At 48.2% G+C, this 25324-nt stretch overlaps 4 non-coding genes across 4 annotated transcripts; 1 reads left to right on the top strand and 3 right to left on the bottom strand.

Annotated features, from left to right (window-relative positions):
* Positions 1 to 5895: 5895 nt before the first annotated feature.
* LOC142835408 (U1 spliceosomal RNA) lies at positions 5896 to 6059 on the bottom strand. The gene has a single exon (XR_012907840.1). It is a non-coding gene; the product is annotated as a U1 spliceosomal RNA (small nuclear RNA).
* Positions 6060 to 10025: 3966 nt separating this feature from the next.
* On the top strand, positions 10026 to 10189 carry LOC142835397 (U1 spliceosomal RNA). Its single transcript, XR_012907829.1, has one exon. It is a non-coding gene; the product is annotated as a U1 spliceosomal RNA (small nuclear RNA).
* Positions 10190 to 15325: 5136 nt separating this feature from the next.
* On the bottom strand, positions 15326 to 15489 carry LOC142835372 (U1 spliceosomal RNA). Its single transcript, XR_012907817.1, has one exon. It is a non-coding gene; the product is annotated as a U1 spliceosomal RNA (small nuclear RNA).
* Positions 15490 to 21237: 5748 nt separating this feature from the next.
* LOC142835385 (U1 spliceosomal RNA) lies at positions 21238 to 21401 on the bottom strand. The gene has a single exon (XR_012907821.1). It is a non-coding gene; the product is annotated as a U1 spliceosomal RNA (small nuclear RNA).
* Between the last annotated feature and the right edge of the window lie 3923 nt (positions 21402 to 25324).

Here is a 25324-nt window from a genome sequence, read left to right as displayed (position 1 = left end):
CTCACGACACTTTTTGATACCTCCCCCCCCCCCCCCGCACTCTCCACCACCTCCACCACCACGACTCCCTCCCACCCGCGCGCCGCGGAAGCTAAGGGATCTATTGAGCATATCGTGAAGGGCAGAAACATGCTCTTGGAATTTTAATTTAAAAACTTAAGACTCGGGCCGAATGGGGCTCAGGCCTTTAATTCCACGTTCGGGAGGCAGAGGCAGGAGGATCTCTGTGAGCTGGAGGCCGGGCTGGTCTACAGAGTGAGTTCTGGTTCAGCCAGGGCTACCCAAACAATAGAAACACACTAACACTCGAGTGCCGGGTGTGTGGTAAGCTCTGCGAGGTCTAGGTCAGCCAGAGCGACAGTGAGACCCTGTCTCAAAACAACAAAACTGGAACTTGAGCAGGAATTTAAACATAGCTAGGTGAGAGAGGGCATGCCCAGCATGTGAGATCAATGCTCGGTACCAACGTATTAAAAAATAAATAAAAATGCTAAATCAAAAAACCTGAGATCAGGCTTTTGACATGTAGCCCAATTCCCCCAGCCCCAGGGGCTCTGGCTCTGGTAGTGCCTCTCTACCCTGGGGGCACTGGAAGCCACACTTGTAGAGTGACTCCCTACCTTGGATCAGTCACTTGAGTTACTTGCTACCAAAGTGAAAAGCAAAAGCATTGGACCTGTGCTTCAAACTTGAAGCCAGGTCAGGAGAACTGGACTGTGGTTTTTCACGAAAGACTTGAAACTGTGCTGGAGAGATGGCTCAGTGGTTAAGAGCACTGCCTGCTCTTCCAAAGGTCCTGAGTTCAATTCCCAGCAACCACATGGTGGTTCACAACCACCTATAATGAGATCTGGTGCCCTCTTCTGGCCTGTATACTTAATAAATAAATAAATCTTAAAAAAAAAAAAAAGAAAAGACTTGAAACTTGACATTAGTGCTGAAGTCAACTTTTGAAAGTGCCCAGAGACTGGAAAAAGATGGCTCAGAGGATAAGGGTTAAGGTATAAATATTATCTCAAAATGAATAGGATATAGAAACATATATACATGCATAATTTCTGTCATATTAATGGTCATATAGAGTACTAACTAATTCTAGAAAAGGACTTTATGTAGCTTTCTGTTCATCATTTCATCAGGTCTGAGTGTCTATCAGGGAACTAGAACTTTCTGTTCATCATTTCATCAGGTCTGAATGTCTATCAGGGAACTAGAACTTTCTGTTCATCATTTCATCAGGTCTGAGTGTCTATCAGGGAACTAGAACTTTCTGTTCATCATTTCATCAGGTCTGAGTGTCTATCAGGGAACTAGAACTTTCTGTTCATCATTTCATCAGGTCTGAGTGTCTATCAGGGAACTAGAACTTTCTGTTCATCATTTCATCAGGTCTGAGTGTCTATCAGGGAACTAGAACTTTCTGTTCATCATTTCATCAGGTCTGAGTGTCTATCAGGTAACTAGAACTGACTCCATAGCTACTGAGAAACCTTGTCTCGAAAACAAACAAAACAAAGCAAAAACAGAAGAAGAAGAAGAAGAAGAAGAAGAAGAAGAAGAAGAAGAAGAAGAAGAAGAAGAAGAAGAGGAGGAGGAGGAGGAGGAGGAGGAGGAGGAGGAGGAGGAGGAGGAGGAGGAGGAGGAGGAGGAGGAGGAGGAGGAGACAGGATAAAAGCATAGATCATTAAATCTACTTTAGAACTAAAAGAACAACTACTAGTCTTACATATTCTACACTGATATGGAGTTTTTTTATTGATACAAAAATTAAGATTGTTTTTTATACTGGATATGTTTCTGCTCTTGCATAAGATATTTTTGTACATTGATACAAAATTAAGGGGTTTTGGTCTGGAGAGATGACTCAGCGGTTAAGAGCACTGACTGCTCTTCCAAAGGTCCTGAGTTCAATTCCTAGCTACCACATGGTGGCTCACAACCATCTGTAATAAGGTCTGGTGCCCTCTTCTGGCCTGCAGGCATACATGTAGAGAGAATATTGTATACATAATAAATATTTTTTTAAAGATTTTATTTATTTATTTATTTATTTATTTATTTGTTTGTTTGTTTGTTTATTTTTTTTTATAAAGTTCCACCACATAGATTTTTTTTTAATTTATTTATTTTGTATGCAGTTAGCCAGAAGAGGGCACCAGACCTCAATACAGATGGTTGTGGACCAACATGTGGTTGCTGGGAATTGAACTCAGGACCTTTAGAAGAGCAGGCAATGCTCTTAACCGCTGAGCCATCTCTCCAGCCCCTTGTTTGTTTATTATGTATAGAAAGTCTGCCTCCATGTATGCCTGCAGGCCAGAGGGCGCCAGATCTCATCACAGATGGTTGTGAGCCACCATGTGGTTGCTGGGAATTGAACTCAGGACCTCTGGAAGAACAGTAAGTGCTCTTAACCGCTGAGCCATCTCTCCAGCCCCCATAATAAATATTTTTAAAAAATTAAGGGGTTGTTGTTGTTAGAACAAGCTGTACATAGGTTTCTTCTTTTTTATGGTTTTTTGAGACAGGGTTTCTCTGTAGTTTTGGCTTCTGTCCTGGATCGGCTTCTGCCACCACTGCCCAACTGTACATAAATTTCCACTCTTGGTTAAGGAGTTGTACCTATGCAGCTAACAATGTAATAATGTACATTCCCAGTCCTTGAAAGTTATTACTGCAAACTATTTAGAATAATAAAGAAATGCGGGAAGCTGGGTGGTGGTGGCATATGACTTTAATCCCAACACTCGGGAGGCAGAGGCAAGCAGATCTCTGTGAGTTCCAGGCCAGCCTGGTCTACAGATCGGGTTCCAGGACAGGCTCCAAAGCCACTCATAGACATTTTAGGTATGTTTTCAAGGTCAGACAGCAATATGTTTTAGATAGACAGACAGACAGACAGACAGACAGACAGACAGACAGATAGATAGATGGTCTTCAAACACCTCCAAGACCTACAGAATATGGCATTTAAATGGTTTGTTAACATAGGACTTTTTGTGAGTGTGACACATCTGCTCCTGGCAGCACCAATTTACTTCAGAGAAGATGATGGACATCAATGAAACCCCATATGGAGCTTGTTTTCAATGTAGCAAAACTAACCATTTGGACAAGAAACTGCTCCTTCTCAACTGCTGACACTATGCTGTACAAACTGGACAAGCAGGATACAAAGCAGAGAGACTATTGGACTTTGCCAAGACAAGTACGGCACTCTTTCAAAATCCCTGCATCACAGAAAAATCTGTCAGATATTCTAGGCCCATAGGCCAAAGATGGATGCCCCGACATTGCAGAAGAAACCCGGGTAACTTCCCAGCAGCCAGCTGTCTCTGTCATTTCTATAGTTTTGGCAGTTGCTTGCTCTGCACTTCCTGTTTACTCAAGTAATGTTATATCTTTCTCAGATCTCTGATGGAGTTGAAGAGATATAGTTACAGTTTTTGTTATAAAATTCAGAACTAAAAAAACTTACAAAAGAAGTATAAAGTATATAAGGTATATAAGTATAAAGTATATAAGGTTGAGAGACATAAAAGCTTAGGTTGTTTATCTAAGAAACTGTTTTAAGGTCTAAAAAGGTCGGTAATACAAGTTATGATAGGAAGTAAATTAGGTACAAGACTTTTGACACACCAAGATAGGATAGATAATGGAATATTTTCTCTGAATTTTCCAAATATAGACAGACTGGACATTCTAGTAATTCTTAGGGAGAACCGTTTGCGACGGACCAGCTCAGCCGAAACACTACGACCGTCGGGACAGGATCTCGGGAATAGGTGGGTCAGGAGTTGGCGAATAACAAACAGACCCAAGACTCAAAGGAATTGCACCTGAATGCGTCTTTACTAGGCATGAGGCTCATCCCTTATACAGAAAAGATTGTTTAACAGCATGTATTGTTTTTTTCATATGATACAGATTATTCTTAGATTCATTATATCAGATACATGAGAAGAGATTTTCATCAGAAAGATGTCCCTGGTGTGAGTCTGCGGTTGGTCATGCTAGACATGGCTTGGCATTAGTTCCGATATAAATCTTTATCTAGGCTATGAGTTCACGGCATTTTGAGCTAAGGGCAAGCGATTGTGGTTAACAGTCACACAGTCTAGAGTCTTTTTTTTTTTTTTTCTTTTAATTACTGCTTGGCCCTTAGCTCTAGCCCTTACTGGCTAAAGTCTAGAGTCTTTTTATATTTCTACAATATATGCAGAACAACTTCTTTCCTTCTCCTTCTCCATATTTCTTTTTTTAAAGATTTTTAAAAATTATTTATTTATTATATATACAATATTCTTCCTGCGGGTATGCCTGAAGGCCAGAAGAGGGCATCAGACCTCATTACAGATGGTTGTGAGCCACCATGTCGTTGCTGGGAATTGAACTCAGGACCTTTGGAAGAGAAGTCAGTGCTCTTAACCTCTCCAGCCCTCCTTCTCCATATTTCTAACTCCTTTCCAAAGCTTCCCCAAAACCAATCTCAAGAAGTTACAGGCATTTATTTCTCTCTTCTCTCCTTATCCCATTTTTGTTGAATCTGTCTTAATTGCTTAATTAAGTTTGCTATTTGTTCTTCATTTACTAAGCACCAGATTAAACTTGGAAACCTTTTCCTCTTTTCCCCTTGAATACTAACTCATCTTTCTCCATGAGCATCATATACTCCTGCATATGGCAATGGCTCATCAGTAGACTCTGGAAACTTAAACATACAATCTTCCTTTCCAGAAGAAACCAGACTGTTCCTTAAAACATAAGCAGGTAATGCCAAAGGTGCAAGGGCTCCGACGCAGGAAGCACAGCACACACACACCTTCTCTGCGGGCACTCTTCCTTGAAGCTTGTACCACATCTTAGGTGAGAGATCACATAAATTTATATATATGTATAGTGTGTGTGTGTGTGTGTGTGTGTGTGTGTGTGTGTGTGTGTGTGATTTCCCTTCTTATGTCTTGTCACTGTCACTCCGGTGGCCTAGAACTACACTAACTCATGGCAAACACAGCTGGCTGAGAAATTTTAAAGCCCTGCGCAGCAGTATGACATTAAGGGGCATGCATTTGACGCGCGTGTTTTACTGACGGAACCACCCCCTCATTCTAGCTTAGATAATTATGTGTTTGTGTATTCCACGAGCGTGCAGAGCCCAGCCAGAAGAGAGGTCTTCCGGTGCAGGAACTGCAAGGCTAAGTCATCAGACTTGAAGGATGGACCTGGGACCCTCAGCAAGAGCATGATTTTAACTTTCTTATTATAAAGTGCTGGATTTTAACTTTTATTATTAGAAAGGTCTTAGACAGAGGCATCCCGCATTACAGCAGTTGAGCATGAAACGTGCTGGCCGTTTGAGTTACTCAGGAAGATCAAAAGAAGAGGGCCACTCCAGGATGTAATCGGGGTCTGAGGCTGCAGGGAGGCCCAGTCTCGACGGACATATTTATTTTACAAATATATAGGCGGCTGGAGAGATGCCTCAGAGGTTAAGAGCATTGCCTGCTCTTTTTGGAAGAGTTCAATTCCCAGCAACGAAATGGTGGCCCACAACCATCTGTAATGAGGTCTGGTGCCCTCTCCTGTACCATACACAGAATATTGTATACATGACAATTATAGTCATTATTTTGTTTATCAAGACACTATCTTCTCTGTTTTCTATCTTTCCCGTCTTGCCTACCAAGTGTTAGGATTAAAGGCGTTTTACGTAGCACCACCACCTCACGTGTCACTGTTTTAAACGACGATTCCTTCATAGTCAAATAACTTTTAGCCTTAGCCGGGCGGACGACTAGACACTACGGAGAACTATGTACAGTATTCCGGGGTAATGATAAGAAACTAAACACACGTTATGGTTGAGAACAAATCTTTTATTAGAACCAACATTTCCAGGGGAGAGCGCGAACGCAGTCCCCCACTACCACAAATTATGCAGTCGAGTTTCCCGCATTTGGGGAAATCGCAGGGGTCAGCACATCCGGAGTGCAATGGATAAGCCTCGCCCTGGGAAAACCACCTTCGTGATCATGGTATCTCCCCTGCCAGGTAAGTATGAGTTGCTGTCCCCAACACCGCGCCCTCCCTCACGACACACGCACTTATAACCGACGGTCACCGCCCTCGCGACGCCCCCTCGCCGCCCTCTCATGCCGCCCTCCGAGCTCCTCACGCACATCCCATCCGCCCCACGCGGGACAGTCACTGCGCAGAACGCGCCTCGCCGACACCGCCGGACCGGCAGACACTGCGCCACAGCTCATCTGCATACGCCCCGCCCTCCCCTGCACTCAGAGGCTCTGCCCCGAGCTTCCGCCCAGTGTGCACCCAACTCTAGGACGCGCCCAGAGGGGCCCTCGCCCTGGGCCTGAATGGGGACTGCGCGGACGGCCACACCTCCAGACCTTTACACACCAGCCCCTTTACACACCCTCCGCCGTCCGCGGGCACCGTCTCGGGATGACAAGCTGGGGTGTCGATGCAGTGTTGACGTGAGCCTGTAGTTCCAGCACTAGGACCAAGGGCTCAAAGCCATCCCCGGCCAGGTAGAGACTGTGAGGCCAGCTGGGCTACAAGCGGGCCGTGTCTCAGAAGAAAAAAAACAGTAATTCACGCGCCCGCGCAGATAGCTTGCTGTGCGAGCCTGGAGACCTCTCTTCTACCCCCAGAATCCACAGGAGGATTCCAGGAAGCTTTTCTCTGACTCCTACGCTCGAGAGCTCCGTGAAAACAACACAACGGGGTAAAGAGCCCACAAACACTAGGTTCTTTCCTTTCGCTCAGTTCAGTTGCTGCTGGGTGTGGAGGTTGCAGACCTTTAACCTCCGCATTCCAGAGGCAGAGGCAGGGGCTGGTCGGCAAGGCAGAGTGTAGGGCCCGGGTCTGCCCCTGTTCCTGGGGTTCATCTTGAGGACAGTTTCTGGTCAGCCAGCTAAAACATTCTGTTTGTTCCTGTGCTCCCCCTGCCCCGCCTGGTGATTAGCTGTAGGGCATTGTTGACTCCATCTTTGGTGTGGTCATTTCCCACCTGCCTGGGCGGAAACCCTTGTGCAGCAGCGAGGTATATAAGGATTTCCCCAAGGTTGAAAAAACGGCATTCGCTGATTTCCTCTCAAATGACCCAGGTCTCTTTGTGTGTTCTTTCAATCTCCAGGCCCTTGCCCAACTTGCGCACGGTACAGTGACACGCGAACTGTACCGAGGGGGTAACACAGAATCAGGTGTTACAGGAGAGGGAGGCAGGGACGCAGAGGGAGCTCTGAGATCGAGAGCCTACTTGTCTACGTCTTGAGGTCTAGGTCAGCCAGCACCAATTTGCAAAGGAAAAAGGAGAAATTAGATATTCAGCTACTGGTCTCCTATCAACCACCTGTACTGAGTTTGAGGCTCAGTCAGGGCTTACAGACCCGGAACAACTTAAGAGGAGCGGCGACCCTGCCAGCTCAGCAGAAGCCCGAGAGAGGGCACCTGCCTGACAAGAGGCCCGAGGTTCGGCTTGGGACTCGGGGGATCGCAGCCACTTAAAGCAGAGTAGGAAAGACCAGTAATTACAAACTGATTTGCTCAGCGGCTTAAAGCACTGCTTGTACGGCCTGTTCCTCAAGCGTGACTTCACTTGCTGTCCGAAGCAGGGTGGGCTGGAGAAATGGCCGTTAAGGTCCTGTCCCTAACGAGCTGCTACTGACTGCAGCCAGGCTTTTGTTAAGGCTTGCTTCCTTGCCTGCCTCACCTGGTGGTGTATGGTAGGAAATGAGAATAGGAGCTGGACCCGGCACTGGAGCCTTTTAGGGGCTGAACTGCTTTCTGGGGACCTCTCCTCCTTTCCACTCTGTCCCTGCTGTGCTTCCGTTTAAAGTAAGTCAAACACACGCACACACAAGAGCAAGGGTTGTGTAGCTCAGATATATTTTGATGGGGTCCTCCTTTAGTCAATGCTGTTTCAGAGACTGGACCAGGTTGGGCGTGGCCTTGGTACCAAAAAGGTGCGTTTCCTTTCTCACACCTGGATGTTGGATTCGGCTCCTGTTTCCCATTCATACAGAAGACTGTGTTCTGTAAGTCCCCCTTTAAATAAAGAACCCCTTATTTTTACCAATTTGGAGCTTTATTTGCGTTTTCCTTCTGGCGCTCCCGATGTGGGTACGAGCCAAGAGCCAATATATAGGTAGATTAGTGTGAGCTTATTACACTTAAAGCAATAGTGAGCAATAGAGTAAATACTTGTGGTTTTTTTGTTTTTTGTTTTTAGTTTTTCGTGACAGGGTTTCTCTGTAGCTTTGGAGCCTGTCCTGGCACTAGCTCTTGTAGACCAGGCTGGCCTAGAACTCACAGAGATCCGCCTGCCTCTGCCTCCGAGTGCTGGGATTAAAGGCGTGCGCCACCACTGCCCGGCGTGAGCTATTATTTGTAGTAAATTTACATTGGTATAAATTTTGTATATTGATACAGATTCAAATTATATTTGTTATGTTGAATATGCTCCTATTTTGGCAATATTTGTACACCTATGCAAAGTTATTTTGTCATATACCTCTGTTTAAGACATTTTGTATTTTTTTTTTTTTTCTTTTTCGAGACAGGGTTTCTCTGTGGTTTTGGAGCCTGTCCTGGAACTAGCTCTGTAGACCAGGCTGGTCTCGAACTCACAGAGATCCGCCTGCCTCTGCCTCCCGAGTGCTGGGATTAAAGGCGTGCGCCACCATCGCCCGGCGACATTTTGTATATTAATACAATCTTAGGATGGATTTATCATATTCCATTATACATTTCTACCTCTGATCAAGATACTTACACATGGTTTATATTTTGAGACCACTGTCCTCATTTACTGCACCGTTGCTTAAGATGGCTTAATATTCTAATATAAAATCTTAGTCTTTAGATTATACAGGTATTAAGTATTATAGGTCAATAGTCATCCATGTTTTTCTTACTCATAGTTAGACTAATCATGTTTTTTAGATACATAGGGATTGTATTTCACATAGATAGGTAACCACTCCAAAACACTGTAGAACATGGCATTTAATTAACTTAGGGTTTTGCCTTGAAACAAGACTGCTCTTGGCAGCACTGATCTATTCCCAAAAAAATGTTGAGCACCGGAGAAACCATGTATCTGCCAGAGAAGAAAGATGGGAGTTGAGACGTAGACAAGTAGGCCCTCGGTCTCAGAGCTCCCTCTGCGTCCCTGCCTCCCTCTGCCTTGCCGACCAGCCCCTGCCTCTGCCTCTGCCTCTGGAATGCGGAGGTTAAAGGTCTGCAACCTCCACACCCAGCAGCAACTGAACTAGAGCGAAAGAAAAGAACCTAGTGTTTGTGGGCTCTTTACCCTGTTGTGTTGTTTTCACGGAGCTCTCGAGCGTAGGAGTCAGAGAAAAGCTTCCTGGAATCCTCCTGTGGATTCTGGGGGTAGAAGAGAGGTCTCCAGGCTCGCACAGCAAGCTATCTGCGCGGGCGCGTGAATTACTGTTTTTTTCTTCTGAGACACGGCCCGCTTGTAGCCCAGATGGCCTCACAGTCTCTACCTGGCCGGGGATGGCTTTGAGCCCTTGGTCCTAGTGCTGGAACTACAGGCTCACGTCAACACTGCATCGACACCCCAGCTTGTCATCCCGAGACGGTGCCCGCGGACGGCGGAGGGTGTGTAAAGGGGCTGGTGTGTAAAGGTCTGGAGGTGTGGCCGTCGCGCAGTCCCCATTCAGGCCCAGGGCGAGGGCCTCTCTGGGCGCGTCCTAGAGTTGGGTGCACACTGGGCGGAAGCTCGGGGCAGAGCCTCTGAGTGCAGGGGAGGGCGGGGCGTATGCAGATGAGCTGTGGCGCAGTGGCTGCCGGTCCGGCGGTGTCGACGAGGCGCAAGGCGCGTCCCGCGCGGTGACCGTCCCTCGTGGGGCGGATGGGATGTGCGTGAGGAGCTCGGAGGGCGGCATGAGAGGGCGGCGAGGGGGCTTCGCGAGGGCGGTGACCGTCGGTTATAAGTGCGTGTGTCGCGAGGGAAGGCGCGGTGGTGGGGACAGCAACTCATACTTACCTGGCAGGGGAGATACCATGATCACGAAGGTGGTTTTCCCAGGGCGAGGCTTATCCATTGCACTCCGGATGTGCTGACCCCTGCGATTTCCCCAAATGCGGGAAACTCGACTGCATAATTTGTGGTAGTGGGGGACTGCGTTCGCGCTCTCCCCTGGTCTTTCTGTTTTAAAAGCAGGGTTTCTTCTAAGTCTGCACTGTGGCCTAATTCTTTCTGTTTGCGTTTACTGGCAGCTCAGAGTAGTAGTAGTGTAAGCACCAGGTTTTGCAGCTGGTGGTTTCTAAGAGTTGTGTAACCAGTGCTCTTAGCCGCTTAGCTCTTTCTTTCAAGTCCGATGTAAGTATTACCTAACCACGGAATATTGGAAGACACACCATCTGGGACATAATAATAAAACTCTGAGGTGCTAAGGCCGCTACTAGAGACAAGCAATCCAACCAGCCCTCACAAACAAGGAAAAGTAAACATTAATGGCTTTTGCCTGGGACTGGATTAAGAATACTGTTCTTCCAAAGGATCTAGGTTAAATTAATTCTCAGCACCCACATGTCAGCTCACAACCGTTTGTGACTCCCAATTCTAGGTTCTCCAACACCCTCTTCTAGCCACCACAGGCACTGCGCACATGTGGTGCAAAGGCATCCATGCACGCAGGCAAAACATCCATACACACAAATACTTTTTATAAATTTGGAGTCAGACTTTTCTTTGGTCTGCCAGCTCACAAATAACAAGGAGACAGTTGTGAAAGCTCGGCCAATAGCTTAGATATGTTCCTCTTACATAACTTAACCACACATTTATATATTAATCTACGTTTTACCACTTGGCGTCTCCTTGCACCTCCTGTTCGCTCCCAGTGTCTCCTGGCATCTCCCCTGTGCCTCTTCCTTTGTCTCCCCGGAAAACCCTATACCTCCTCCTGCATATTCCGCTTATTACACCAACCACAGCAAATACATCTTCACGCAGTATAAAAAAATCCCACAACAAAAACTCAAGAAAATTAAACTACAATTGATGATGCTTTTTTTATTATTTACTTTTCCTGTAGATTTTCCACGTAGCCCAGACTGGCCTGGAAATAGTATAACCTGGTTCTCGGGCCCTCATCTCTCTTCTTTCTTCCTTTTTCTTTCCCTTTCTTTCCTTTCTTCTTTCTTTTCTTCCTCCCTATCTCTCCCTTTGTCTCTCTCCCTTTTTCTTTTCTTTTCTTTTTTCTTTTCTTTTCTTTTCTGTGTGTGTTGGAAGGTGTCTAAGAGTTCCTAACTGGCCTGAACTCTATGCAGACCGGCCATACACTGGGCTCAAAGAGAGTCACCGAGATCCACCAGCCTCTGTCTCCAAAACCCACTAAAGCTGAGTTCAGCCCTTGAAACTCACATGGTGAAAGGAGCAAATGGATTTCTACAAGGTGTCCTCTGGCACATGTGCCCACCCACCCCAAAAAATGCGGGAAAATTTAATGTAGGATTCGTGTTTTAATTAATAAAATAAAGGTTCCTTATGCTCTAGCTTTGGTGGAGGGATGTTGTGATAGATTCACGCAGAACATGGTTTAGCATTGCTGACCACGGGCAGAGGAGATAGCAGATCCAACAGGAGCGCCACTCACCTGCTGCCTAGAATTCAAAGCCATGACAGGTTCCAAAGTTACAGCGAAATCTTGTCTCGAAAAAGAAGTATCAAATGCATATATGGGTGTTTTGCCTGCATGTATTCCTGTGCAGTGCCCACCGAGGCCAGAAGAAGGCATCGGATCCCCTGAAACAGTGCATTGTGAGCGGCTATGTGGGTGCTGGGAATCGAACCCAGGTCCTCTGGAAGAGCGGTTCTTAACCACGAAGCGTCTTGCGCATACACGTCTTGTGAGGTGTACAAGGTTGCATCGCGGACAGCACACAGTTTCATAGCTCTCCTCCCGTGCAGACAGTCCTTACAGTCTGAGTTCCCGGAATCTTGGGCTGGGGAGGGTGCTGTAGATCATCCATCTGTAGTTGAGTGCTCACAGTTCCGTACCGTCAACATTTTGACGAGTTGTGGATCTCTGCACTAACTGCTATGTCAACGTGCAGCGGAGAAATCCTTCTCCGACCAGACAGCTGAGAACAGCACGGATCTTCTGTGTATGAATATACAGTTGGACGTCAATGACCATTTAGCACAAGTTATGTGAGGGGAGTGTATATTGCCAGAGACGGCAAAGCGTAGCCTTCTATGCGCGGTTCCTGAGATGCAGGAAGCAGTTCCCTCCAGGCAACGAAGCTGCAGCTAAATGAGCGTGTTACTAGCGGGCCAAGGAGAGAACACCCGTGCCCCGAGGGCGGCTTCTACGGAGTCCACCTATGAAGATGATCTGGCTATAGCAATACTTCTATTAGTATACTTGTTCTTTATGTTCTTTTTTCCTTCCACACCTGTGGCTTCTGAAAGAATGGATGTGCTGTACGGCATTAAAGCTGTAAAGGGGGGCTGGAGAGATGGCTCAGAGGTTAAGAGCATTGCCTGCTCTTCCAAAGGTCCTGAGTTCAATTCCCAGCAACCACATGGTGGCTCACAACTATCTGTAATGAGGTCTGGTGCCCTCTGCTGGCCTGCAGGCATACACACAGACAGAATATTGTATACATAATAATTTTTTTTAAAAAAAAGCTGTAAAGGTGGGGTGTAACATGAAGGGCTGGCTTGCTTGTTGGGGTTTCTGTCCCGCTTTCCTGGCCAATCAGCGTTTATTTAAAACGTGATTGACAGAATACAAACAATTCTCCTGCACCAGTGGGAGGAAATCTGAGTAGTAAAAGAATTGAGGAAATTGGGGGAAGACGCAGAAATTGTTCTTGCCAGATTATGAAACTTGGCAAAAGAATTATACTGAAACAGAAAGGCACTTGTTTGTGACGAATAGTTTCTGAAGAACCTAGGACTTTGGGGTTGTGAGGAGGAACAACAATGGGAAATGTGCGACAATGGAGTAAAACCCACTTATCTATGCCTCTGTAAACCGCAAGTAGTTTTAAGCCTCTGAGGTGAAAGAATTATTTTATTAACTCAGCTAAGAATTAATATAGTAACTGGTATGGGGCTTGGGAACTGGGGAAGCATGATGATGATGATGATGATGATGATGTTCTGATTTCAAAGAATCTCTGTATTTTTTGTGAACTGCTTTGTTCATGTAATGATTAACCTGTAGCGAGAAAAGACAATTTCCTTGTGCAAAATTTATACACAGACACACACCCTTCTGACAACCCTGGTGAAATTCACTGGCTCAGTAGGTGGCCCTTTAACCTCAGCATTCAGGGGGCAGAAGCCAGCAGATCTCTGAGTTTGAGGCCAGCCTGGTTTACAAATCGAGTTTCAGGACAGCTAGGGCTGTGACACAGAGAAACCCTATCTCAAAAACAATCAAAAAAAGCAACCCCCCCCCAAAAAACCACCCAAAGCGAGAAAGAAAAAGCAAAAGCCACACAGCAAGATCTTATAAAGGCATTTTCTTGATTGAAGTTCCCTCCCTTCCAGTGAGTGACTCTATCTTGTGTCAAGCTGACATAAATATAGCGAGTATGCCAGGCTAGCATTGAATTCACCACTGATCCTGCACTGTTTGAGTGCTGCTGAGATTAAACTGACTTTCTGTCAACTCGACAGGAGTCAACAGAGAGGAGGGAAGCTCAGTTCTGAGAATCTGCTTCTATAAGATCAGCGATAGGCAGGAGAGCCGGAAGAGCATTTCTTTATTATATATACAATATTCTGTCTGTATGTCTGCAGGCCAGAAGAGGACACTAGATCTCATTACAGAAGGTTGCGAGCCACCATGTGGTTGCTGGGAATTGAACTCAGGACCTCTGGCAGAACAGCTAATGCTCTTAACCTCTGAGCCATCTCTCCAGCCCCGGAAGAGCGTATCTCAATGGCGAATGTAGGAATACCCAGCCTGTTGTGGGCAGTGCCACCCCTGGGCTGGTGGTCCTGGGTGATCTAAGAAAGTAGTCTGAGCACATCTCTACAGCCTCTGCTTTAGTTTCTGCCTCCAGATTTCTGCCTTGAGTTCCTGCTCTGACTTCCTTCAATAGTGATGGACTTGTCCTCCACAAGTTGCTTTTGGTTTTTCTGGTTTTTATCTCAAGTACGGCAGAAGGGCATTTTCTTTTTTTTTTTTTTGTTTTGTTTTGTTTTGTTTTTCGAGACAGGGTTTCTCTGTAGCTTTGGAGCCTGTCCTGGGACTCCCTTTGTAGACCAGGCTGGCCTCGAACTCACAGAGATCCGCCTGCCTCTGCCTCCCGAGTGCTGGGATTACAGGCGTGCGCCACCACCGCCCGGCAGAAGGGCATTTTCTTAATTAGCATACTTGGGCTGTTGGTCCTGGAGTTGTTGGACTCTAGCGTCCAAACACTGAGGAGTCGCCCCCAGAGACCATCTCACACACCACAGCCGATGCAAAAGCATGAGGATTTTATTAATTCTGTCATGACAGGGTCCCCCAGCATTTGGGAAGCTGAGGGACCCCGAGTAGCTGGTAGAGTCTATTTTTAAAGGGGCCACAGAAGCAAGGGGGGGATTGTTCTTTGACTATTCTGATTGGCTTATTTGAAAGGGCTATTACCAATAATTGACTGGAGAGCTGTTGCCAGATCAGATGAGGTAAGAGGTCATTTTGACCCCATTTCCCAGGGGACCTAACCAAAGCATACGTATATGGGTAATTGTTCATGAACTGAGTACGTGCGAGTGTAGCTGTTAGGTCCTTGGTTCCCAGGGGAGGAGGAAAAGCACTATGGCACAGAGGCTGAGAGGATTCAGAATTGTCAAAAATGGCTTCAGGATTGTCTTAAAGTCTTACAGAGTCTGTAAGAAAGCAGGCTGACCTGAGCTGCGATGGTGCACGCCTTTAATCCCAGCTATGATTTCCAGCCCAGCCTTGTCAACAAGGTGAGTTCCAGGACAGTCAGGAACACAAGGAAATCCTGTCTCAGCAAAGCAAAAAACCAAAAGAAGAGAAGAAAAAGGAGGAAGGAGAGAAAGCTTGAGTAATCCACGGGGCTTCCTTCAAGTACCAGGCTCCTTCCACAGGGAGCTACACTACCAAGCGCAAAAAACAAGGCTTTTTGACTTCCAAGTGTGGCCTAAAACAGGAGCTTCCCCAGCAATCAGACAAATTACACAACAGCAGGGAGAAGTTGCTATCTAAATTCCGGAGAACAATGGACAATGAGTACGAAGAAGAGAATCAACAGTTGCCAAATCAGTGGAAACAAAATGAACTCTCTCTTTCACAACCAGCGTTATCAGGGGAGAGCGCGAACGCAGTCCCCCACTACCACAAATTATGCAGTCGAGTTTCCCGCATTTGGGGAAATCGCAGGGGTCAGCACATCCGAAGTGCAATGGATAAGCCTCGCCCTGGGAAAACCACCTTCGTGATCATGGTATCTCCCCTGCCAGGTAAGTATGAGTTGCTGTCCCCAACACCGCGCCCTCCCTCGCGACACACGCACTTATAACCGACGGTCACCGCCCTCGCGACGCCCCCTCGCCGCCCTCTCATGCCGCCCTCCGAGCTCCTCATGCACATCCCATCCGCCCCACGCGGGACGGTCACCGCGCGGGACGCGCCTCGCGCCTCGCCGACACCGCCGGACCGGCAGCCACTGCGCGATACCTTATCTGCATACGCCCCGCCCCACTTTGCTTTTTTTTTTGTTTTTTGTTTTTAAATACCCCCTTCCTCCCCCACCCCCACCCCACCCCGGGCCACCGCGAGGACGACAGGGTCTCCCGACCGCACTTTGTAGCCTACGATGACCCTAAACTTAGGATCCTGGCGGGGGGCCGTCGTCCACTGCACTCGGGGATTTGCTCGTGCCGGGCTTTCTCGTCGTTGGTTGGGCCTTCCCTCATTCAGGCTTCAGGCCTTCAGCCCGATCCTTTCTCAACCGAGCTTCAACCCTCCTCCCAGGGGCACTAACTCATGTGAAGCTGACCTGCTACTCGCCCGCACGGCCCCTTTAATCCACCCCAGCACTCTGGCGGTCCCGGATCGCTGTGAGTTCAGGGCTAGGTATGGATGGTCTACACATCTCTAGTACAGGCCAGCCAGGGCTACCCAGTGAGATCTTGTCTCAAAACCATCAGACCAGCAAACGAGGACACAAACCCATAAACCAGACATAGAAGACACGAAAGTGGAGCAGTGGGGCCGGAGAAATGACTCGGCAGCTTAGAGCGCTGGCTGCTCCTGCAGAGGACCGGGCTTCCGTGCCCAGCGCTCACCTGGCAGCTCACAGCATCTCCGACCCGATATGCACAACTCACAGCTCCACCCGATCCGACGTCCTCCTCGGACATGCACGGGTCCTTGCACACAGGTGGTATGGCACACGTGAATACACATAAAATAAATTTAAAAAATGTTAATGGGGTAGGGGCTCCGTGCGGATACTCAGTCATGAAACCCAGGAGGCGACTTCTCCGAGGTGCCAGTGATCCTGGGTTCCAGGGCCGAACTTCAGGTACCTTCCGAGGCCAGAGGAGGGAAGCCGCCGGAAGAGGTTTGTGAGCCAGCTGACATGGATCCATCCAAAGGTGGGTGGTCCTCTGCAAGATCAACAACAGCTTTTAGCTGCCGAGACATCTTGCCAGCCTCCATAGTATTCAATAAGTTCATGAGGCAGCGACCTCCACAGGAGCAGGCCCACGGGAGCAACCGCCGAGGGAGTAGGCCCGAGCCAGGGACCTCCGCCCCGGGAGCAGGCCTGAGTCAGCGACCTCAGCCTGAGCAGACCCGACGCAGTGACCTCCACAGGAGCAGATAGGTACAAGGGAGCTACCGCTGACAGATCAGGCCCAAGGCAGCGACCTCAGTGGGAGCAGCCCCAAGCAAGCCACCTCCTTGGGAGCAGGCCCGTTCGACTCCCCGATTCCCGGTATTGCGGAGAGGAGCGACCTCCGTGAGTGCTGAGTGACCTCCAGGTTGACTGGAACCTTGGCCCTGAGTGCCCCACGAAGGGCAGCAGAGCCTTGGATCCGCTAGCACCAAGAAGACTCAACACCAGAGACACAGTCCAAACTACACCAACCAGAGGAAAAGATGGATAGACAAGGTAAGAACACACTCAACACCAAAAAGAGCCATACGACACCAATAAAAACTACTGGCCCTACAAATAGCATAAAATATCTCAGAGTAACTCTAGCCAAAAAAAGTGGAAGACTTGCATGACAAGAACTTTAAGTCTTTGAAGAAAGAAATTGAAGACACCAGAAAGTGAAAAGACCTCCCATGCTCTTGGGTAGGCAGAATTAATACAGTAAAAATGGCAATTTTATCGAAAGCAATCTACAGATTCGACACAATGCCCATCAAAAATCAAAATCCCAGCACAATTCTTCAAAGACCTCGAAAGAACAGTACTCAACTTCATATGGAAAAACAAAAAAAAACCCAGCTTAGCCAAAACAATCCTTAGCAATAAAAGAACTTCTGGAGGCATCACAATCCCTGACCTCAAACTCTACTACAGAGCTACAGTACTGAAAACAGCCTGGTATTGGCATAAGAACAGACAGGAGGACCAATAGAACAGAATAGAAGACCCGGATATCAATCCACACATCTTCGAACACCTGATAAAAAAGCAAAAACTATCAAATGGAAAAACAAAGCATATTTAACAAGTGGTGCTGGCATAACTGGATATTAATATGTAGAAGAATGAAAATAGACCCATATCTATCACCATGCACAGAACTCAAGTCCAAATGGATCAAAGACCTCAACAAAAAGCCAGCCACACTACACCTCATATAAGAGAAAGTGGAAAGTACACTTGAACGCATTGGCACAGGGAACCACTTCCTAAATATAACCCCAGCAGCACAGACACTGAGAGAAACAATAAATGGGACCTCCTGAAACTGAGAAGCTTCTGTAAAGCAAAGGACACGGTCAACAAGACAAAACGACAGCCCACAGAATGGGAAAAGATCTTCACTAACCCCACCTCAGAGGTCTGATCTCCAAAATATACAAAGAACTCAAGAAATTGGACACTAATAAAAAATGGAATACAGACCTAAACAGAGAACTCTCAACCAAGGAATCTAAAATGGCTGAAAGACACTTAAGGAAATGTTCAACATCCTTAGTCATCAGAGAAATGCAAATCAAAACAACTCTGAGATTTCATCGTACACCTCTAAGAATGGCCAAGATCGAAAACACTGATGACAACTTATGCTAGAGAGGCTGTGGGGAAAGGGAACACCTCTGCATTGCTGGTGGAAATGCAAGCTGGTACAACCCCTTTGGATGTCAGTGTGGCAATTTCTCAGAAAATTAGGAAACAACCTTCCTCAAGGCCCAGTAATACCACTTTTGGGTATATATCCAAAGGATGCTCAATCGTGCCACAAGACATGTGCTCAGCTATGTTCATAGCAGCATTGTTTGTCATAGCCAGAATCTGGAAACAACCTAAATGCCCCTTGATTGAAGAATGGATAAGAAAAATGTGGTACATTTACACAATTGAATACTAAACAGCAGAATAACAGCAGCTTGAATTTTGCGGGAAAATGGATGGAACTAGAAAACATTATTTTGAGTGAGGTAACCCAGACACAGAAAGACAATTATCACATGTACTCACTTATAGGTGGTTTTTAAACATAAAGCAAAGAAAGCCAGCCTGCTGCAGCCACACAGGCTTCTTTTCAGGTGGAAGAACAGCAACCTTTAGTTTGCTCAGCAACCTTTTATACCTCTACTCCTTCTGTGGAGACCCACTGGCCAGAAAGAACACAAACATCTTTGTCAATTACAGACCACAAGGAAGTTCCGCTCTCAGTCAGGGGGAGTGAGGGCAGCTGGATCACAACACCAGCCTACAAACCACAATCCCAGAGAACTTAGACAACAATGAGGACACTAAGAGAGACTTACATAAATCTAATCAACATGGGAAGTAGAAAGTAGAAAAAGACAAGATCTCCTGAATAAATTGGAAGCATGGGGACCTTGGGGGAGGGTTGAAGGGGGAGGGGAGAGACAGGGAGGAGAGCAGGGAAAATGTAGAGCTCAATAAATATCATGGGGGAAAAAAAAGAAAACATCATATTGAGTGTGGTAACCCAGACCCAGAAAGGCAAATATCATATGTACTCACTCATAAGTAGCTTTTAGAGACAAAGCAAATAAAACCAGCCTACAATTCACAATCCCAAAGAAACTAGACAACAATGAGTACTCTAAGAGAGACATACATAGATCTAATCTACATGGAAAGTAGAAAAAGACAAGATCTCCTGAGTAAATTTGGAGCATGGAGACCATGCGAGAGGGAAGGAGGGGAGGGGAAAGGAAGGGAGGGGAGTGAAGAAAAGTATATAGCTCAATAAAAGCAATAAAACATTTATAAAAAAGGTTAAGTGGAGGAGGCTGGATGGGAAGAGGAAGGGGATCTGCGGGACTGTGAGGGGGACAAGAGAGTGACACGGGTCGTGAACACGGTTGAGATACATTGTGCACGTATGGAAACGTCATTAATGAATCGAATTATGGGCTGGAGAGATGGCTCAGCGGTTAAGAGCATTGCCTGCTCTTCCAAAGGTCCTGAGTTCAATTCCCAGCAACCACATGGTGGCTCACAACCATCTGTGATAAGCTCTGGTGCCCTCTTCAGGCATGCACGGAGACAGAATATTGTATACATAATAAATATCTAAAAAAAAAATGAATCGAATTATGTGTAGCTGCCGTATGCGGACGGTTGTAAATAGGCAAAGGTCCGAGTACTCAGGAGGCAGAGGCAGGAGAATCTCTTTGAGTTGGAGGACGGGCTAGTCTACAGAGTGAGTTATGGGACAGCCAGGGTTCCACAGGAACTAACTGTAAGGCTGGGTGGAAGTCATCCGACTTAAGGGATGGATGAACCTGGAACCCTCAGGAAGAACATGATTATAACTTTATTATTATAAAGTGCTGGATTTTAACTTTTATTATTAGAAAGGTCTTAGACAGAGGCATCCCGCATTACAGCCGCTGAGCATGAAACGTGCTGGCCGTTTGAGTTACTCAGGAAGATCAAAAGAAGAGGGCCACTCCAGGATGTAATCCGGGTCTGAGGCAGCAGGGAGGCCCAGTCTCGACGGGCTGAACCCCGAACATATTTATTTTAAGAAGTTATTTATCATCATCATTATTACTATTATTATGGTTTCTCAAGACAGGGTCTCTGAAACAATCCTGCTGTCCTAGAACTCACTCTATAGACCAGTCCGACCTCGAACTCACAGAGATCCTCCTACCTTGCCTCCCAAGTGTGGGATTATAGGCCTGTGCCACCATCGCCTGGCCAATCCCTGTTCTAAACAATGATTTCTTCAAGGTCTAAATACCTCCAGAAAAACAACTGTTTCATGTTTACCTTAGCTACAATGACGCTAAGCTACTAGATTTCCACTACAAAAACGAAAAAGCCCGGGTCGGTCGTAGCCTGCCTGCCTCGTCCTCCAGTGATCTCTGTCCAATGGGGACTGGAAGTTGGCCAAGAAGTGCTCTCTGCCTCTTCTCTCTGGGGCTTCCCGACCCGACCCGACTGCAGGGGCCACTGTGCAGGGTGGACGGACGTTCAGATGTTGGTGCTTGAGCAAAGAGCCAAGGACGAGGGCTTTGGCTCTAGGGAGAGGATCCTAGAGCCCCAGGAGAAAGGCAGAGTTGACCTAAATAGCCAGTGGGTGACGGGACGCTTGAGAGTCCAGGCTGTGGTTGCGAGTGTGTGAGATGCTCCTGACGGCCAATGCAGGGACGCCAAGGCTGTTCAGGTAATCCTGGCCGGTCCTAAGGGACCCCTCCTGGGCCTGCAATGACTATTACTGTGCCCCGGAAGACACGTGGGTCTTGAATAGGCCCCATGGTAGTTGATCCTAACTGTTCACAAGAACGGGTTTACCTAACAGCCTGAGCCACAAATGCTCTTAAGGCAACGCGGGCCGGCAGACACGGGCGCTTAGTCGTACTCTTGTGTAGCAAGACTACAAAGCCGTTCCAGTCAATTCACACGGAATAGCCCTGCTACCCACCCCGTTGGATAAAGTAACAGGAAGAACACAAACCACGACCGTGGGCACAGCACTGTTTTTGACAACAGCAGTCACTTTACAACCGAGGAGCTAAACCTTTCATTTGTCACCAGTGTTATCAGGGGAGAGCGCGAACGCAGTCCCCCACTACCACAAATTATGCAGTCGAGTTTCCCGCATTTGGGGAAATCGCAGGGGTCAGCACATCCGGAGTGCAATGGATAAGCCTCGCCCTGGGAAAACCACCTTCGTGATCATGGTATCTCCCCTGCCAGGTAAGTATGAGTTGCTGTCCCCAACACCGCGCCCTCCCTCACGACACACGCACTTAAAACCGACGGTCACCGCCCTCGCGAAGCCCCCTCGCCGCCCTCTCATGCCGCCCTCCGAGCTCCTCGCGGATATCCCATCCGCCCCACGCGGGACGGTCACCGCGCGGGACACGCCTCGCCGACACCGCCGGACCGGCAGCCACTGCGCGACAGCTCATCTGCATACGCCGCGCCTCCTCTCCCTCTTTTTACCCCTCCCTCCTTCCTTCCCTCCCTCCCTCCCTCCCTCCCTCCCTCCCTCCCTCCCTCCCTCCCTCCCTCCCTCCCTCCCTCTCTCCTTTCCTTCCCCTTCTCTCCCTCCCCTCCTCTTGTTCCTCCCCCTTTCCCCGGCTGGCTGTGGGCTTGGTCCACTACTGGGGATCACGCACTGGGGGAATCGTACGTGCCAGGCGAGCAAGTCTTTCTACCGGTCGACCTGCACCCTCGGCCCATAAAACTACTTTCCTTTCACATAGAAGAGCTCGCTACAAGTTCTCAAGCAGAAAAACCATCACTAAATTGACCACGGTGGCTTACCTGGAATCTTAAACAGTTGCGAAGTCCTGATTCTTCACGTTCTGTTCATGGCAGCGGGGAGAGGAGTGGAGGAGGGCCCTGATGGCTGGTACGTGGGCCCGGGGGAAGTCCTCTCAGGCGTGATTGTAACTCTAGGCAGTTCTTACCCCCGGAGCCACCTCGTGCTCCCCCTCTCACCCCGTCTAACTGACCCCAGACCATTGGCAAACGTTGGAGGAGTTATTTCTTTTCTTTTCCTTCCTTCCCTTCGGCCCCAGGCTTAGCCTGGCTCTCCCTCAGCTTCTGAGTCATCTTGTGGGGTCTGCAGTTCTGGCCTAGAGTATCGACCAACCCATTTTCCCCAACGGCTTCGGCCAGGGAGAGCATTTGCCAGGAAATAAAAATTTCAAAAGCCCCTGCTCCGAGTCTCCTTCCTCCCCGCTGTTCTACTTGGAAATCAGATTGAGGTCTGGAGCTTGGACAACCGACTTGACGCCCGAGGCCACAGTTAGGTGGGCTGCTTCACAGAGCAGAGGTTCTTCTGACATCCTGGATGAGAGAAAAAAGTCCTTCCTGTCCGAGTTTTAGTTACCCTCAGTCAAGGTTAAATAAACCCCAAGAAGACGCCACCTCTTTATATTTTGCTCGCCGTTCCAAAGGAAAAAGGTGGATTTGGGGGGACATGCTCCACCATACAACTCTGAGTTCAAGGAGTGTCTCGTCTGTCTCCCATTCCAAAGCCTGCTTTTCCGTTTCTTTTCTTTTTTCTTTTTTTAGTTATGTGTTGTGTTTTGAGAAGACTTTTCTCGGGGAGCTGCAACACACACACCTACTTACCCTGGAGGGGGAACCCACAGCAGACAAAAGTATGGATTCTGTCAAAGTCCAACTTGGTGAACCAATGAGTTTTCTTGGAGTTACTGATAAGAATATGGGTGAGAGGTCACTTCCTGGCGCAGAAATGACTCCGAGTCAGCCGCATCACCAGAGCCCTCCCCAACACAGGGGAAGCTCACAAACGCTGGGACCCTAATCCAGGGCTCACAACCTGCACGCAGCTCAAGCAGGCTGGAGCGTCTCCTCCAGTGTCTCGGCAGATCGACACCTCGTCCAGGCAGCTCGGCCGGGTTCTGCTTCTTCCAGGCTGCTGCTTGGCTCTCAGAGGCTCTTTTGCAGCTAGTTCTCTGAGAGTGACACTCGCCAGCCTGACAGGGAGGGAGGGGCCTAGTGGGTCTGCTCAGTTTCAGGGACTTCCTGCAGCTATTTTCAGTTGTGTAGCTGTGTACCTCCTGGTTTAAGAAGTTTCCGTCTCCGAGGAAAATGCTACACAACAACATATATACTTGGGTGTTGTGTGCAGGAACCCACAGAGTCCAGGAGACGCTGCCGTGCCGGAGACCCAGGAGCTGGAGTTACAGGCGGCTGTGAGCTGAGAACCCCGTGCTGGTCCCCTGCAAGAGCAGGGTGGGATCTTGGCAGATGAGCCCTCACTCCCGCTCTCAGTAGAAGCGTTTTAAAATCCAACAATCCTAGGTTCCCTCAGTCCGTTTTCTGCACCGGGCTTTCCTTCAGTCGGTCTTCAGCCTCACTGGCCGAAGAAGTCAGCAAGTCAGCCCTTCTTCACGCTTGCTGTCTAAGGCCGCTTTGACCGCTCAGCTTCACGTCCTGTGCCTCCCGCCAGGTAGGAAGTCTACTTCTGGGCTTGGAACGCCACAAGCTTATGGAGACCGCTAGCACCACCTCTCCCTCGACTCCGGAATGACAGGTAAATGCTCAGAGTTTGCCCCACAGCAGTGAGTCCAGAGAGGCTGTGTTTGCAGGGCCTGGCAGCCAGCTAGTCAAAATGACCCGTTCTTCAGGCACAGAGTGACTTTCCTGAGTGTGCCTCGGACGTTCTTTTTGCTTTGGGTTTCATTCATTAATTCAGTCGTGGGCATGTGTGGGTGCCACAGCGAGCATGTCCAGGTCAAGGGCCGTCTTCCGGGAGTTGGCTCTCTCCTATCCCAGTTTGGGGATCAAACTCAGGATGTTAGGCTTGGCAGCAGTGACCTTTACCCTGCGAGCCACCTTGCTGCCCCCACACCATTTGGGGGAGGAGTGGGGATTGGGGTTAGGGGGCAGCATCTATGTAGCCTGATGCTAGCCTGGAACTTGCTGTGTAGACTAGGCTGTCCTCAAACTTAGAGTTGGCACCTGCTGCAGCTGGCGTTAAAGCTGTACGCCACCACACCTGGTCTCCCTTGTTTTGCCCAGGCCCGTTTTCCCCTATGGTCTCACCTGACCTTAACCTCACAGCACTGATCCCCACCTCCCCCAGCTGTGAGATTACAGGCAGGCACCACAGTGCCCAGCTACAGGTTTTTTAAACATTATTTTATGTATATGAGTGCTCTATCTGGATGTAGGCCTGCACGCCAGAAGAGGGCATCAGATCCCACTATAGATGGCTGTGAGCCACCATGTGGTTGGTGGGAACTGAACTCAGGACCTCTGGAAGAGTAGCTGGTGCTCTTAACAGCCGAGCCATCTCCCCAGCCCCTAACATGTTATTTTTCAAGGTGTTGGTGAGAAACCCCGGCACACTGCCCACTCATTTTGTATGTTATACACCCCTACCCAAGGCCCGCTGGCTACTCCTACCGCTGCTGCTACCCACCCCCACCCCACAAGAGGCACTCCAACCACAGATCCAGGGCCTGCCAAATCGGCTTAGGTAAGCACACTTGCTGTCATGGCTGGCAGCCTGGCTGATCCCCATAGCCCACCTGGTGTGAGACTCACAGGAGTGGTCCTCTGACCGTCACCGGCACTGTATGTAGTGACCCCATGCACTACATACAGGGATTTAAACATACAGTACCTGGCGGTGGTGACTCATGCCTTTAATAACAGCACTTGGGAGGTATCTCTGTGAGTTCAAGGCCAGCCTGATCTCCAGAGTGAGTTCCAGGTAAGACAATGCTACACAGAACTGTCTCAAAAAGCCAAGACAGCTAGCTAGCTGTCTGTCTATCTATCAATCATCTGCTGAAGAGATGTTTTGGTAACTGAGTGTCAACTCGTTCTCCCCTCAGACCTCCGTTCCCTTCTCAGTACCCACAACAAGGCTCCACTTCCGAGGGACCCCATGCCCTCTTCTCCCCCAACTCACCCCTTCTCTGGTATTCCACACATGTGGGACACAGACAGTGGTCATAGAAAAAGCATCCCTAAGCAGTAAATATAAAATCTAAAATTTCTTTCCAAAATGTAAAAGGACAGGTCGGGTGGTGGTGCACACCTTTAATCTCAGCACTCAGGAGATAGAGGCAGGTGGATCTCTGTGAGTTCGAGGACAGCCTGGTCTACAAGAGCTAGTTCCAGGACAGCCAGAACTGTT

Source organism: Microtus pennsylvanicus, chromosome 14 (genome assembly GCF_037038515.1).
Source record: "Microtus pennsylvanicus isolate mMicPen1 chromosome 14, mMicPen1.hap1, whole genome shotgun sequence".
Classification (NCBI taxonomy): domain Eukaryota; kingdom Metazoa; phylum Chordata; class Mammalia; order Rodentia; family Cricetidae; genus Microtus; species Microtus pennsylvanicus.
Note: the sequence above shows the minus strand (reverse complement) of the source record. Positions and strands in the feature narration are given on the sequence as shown.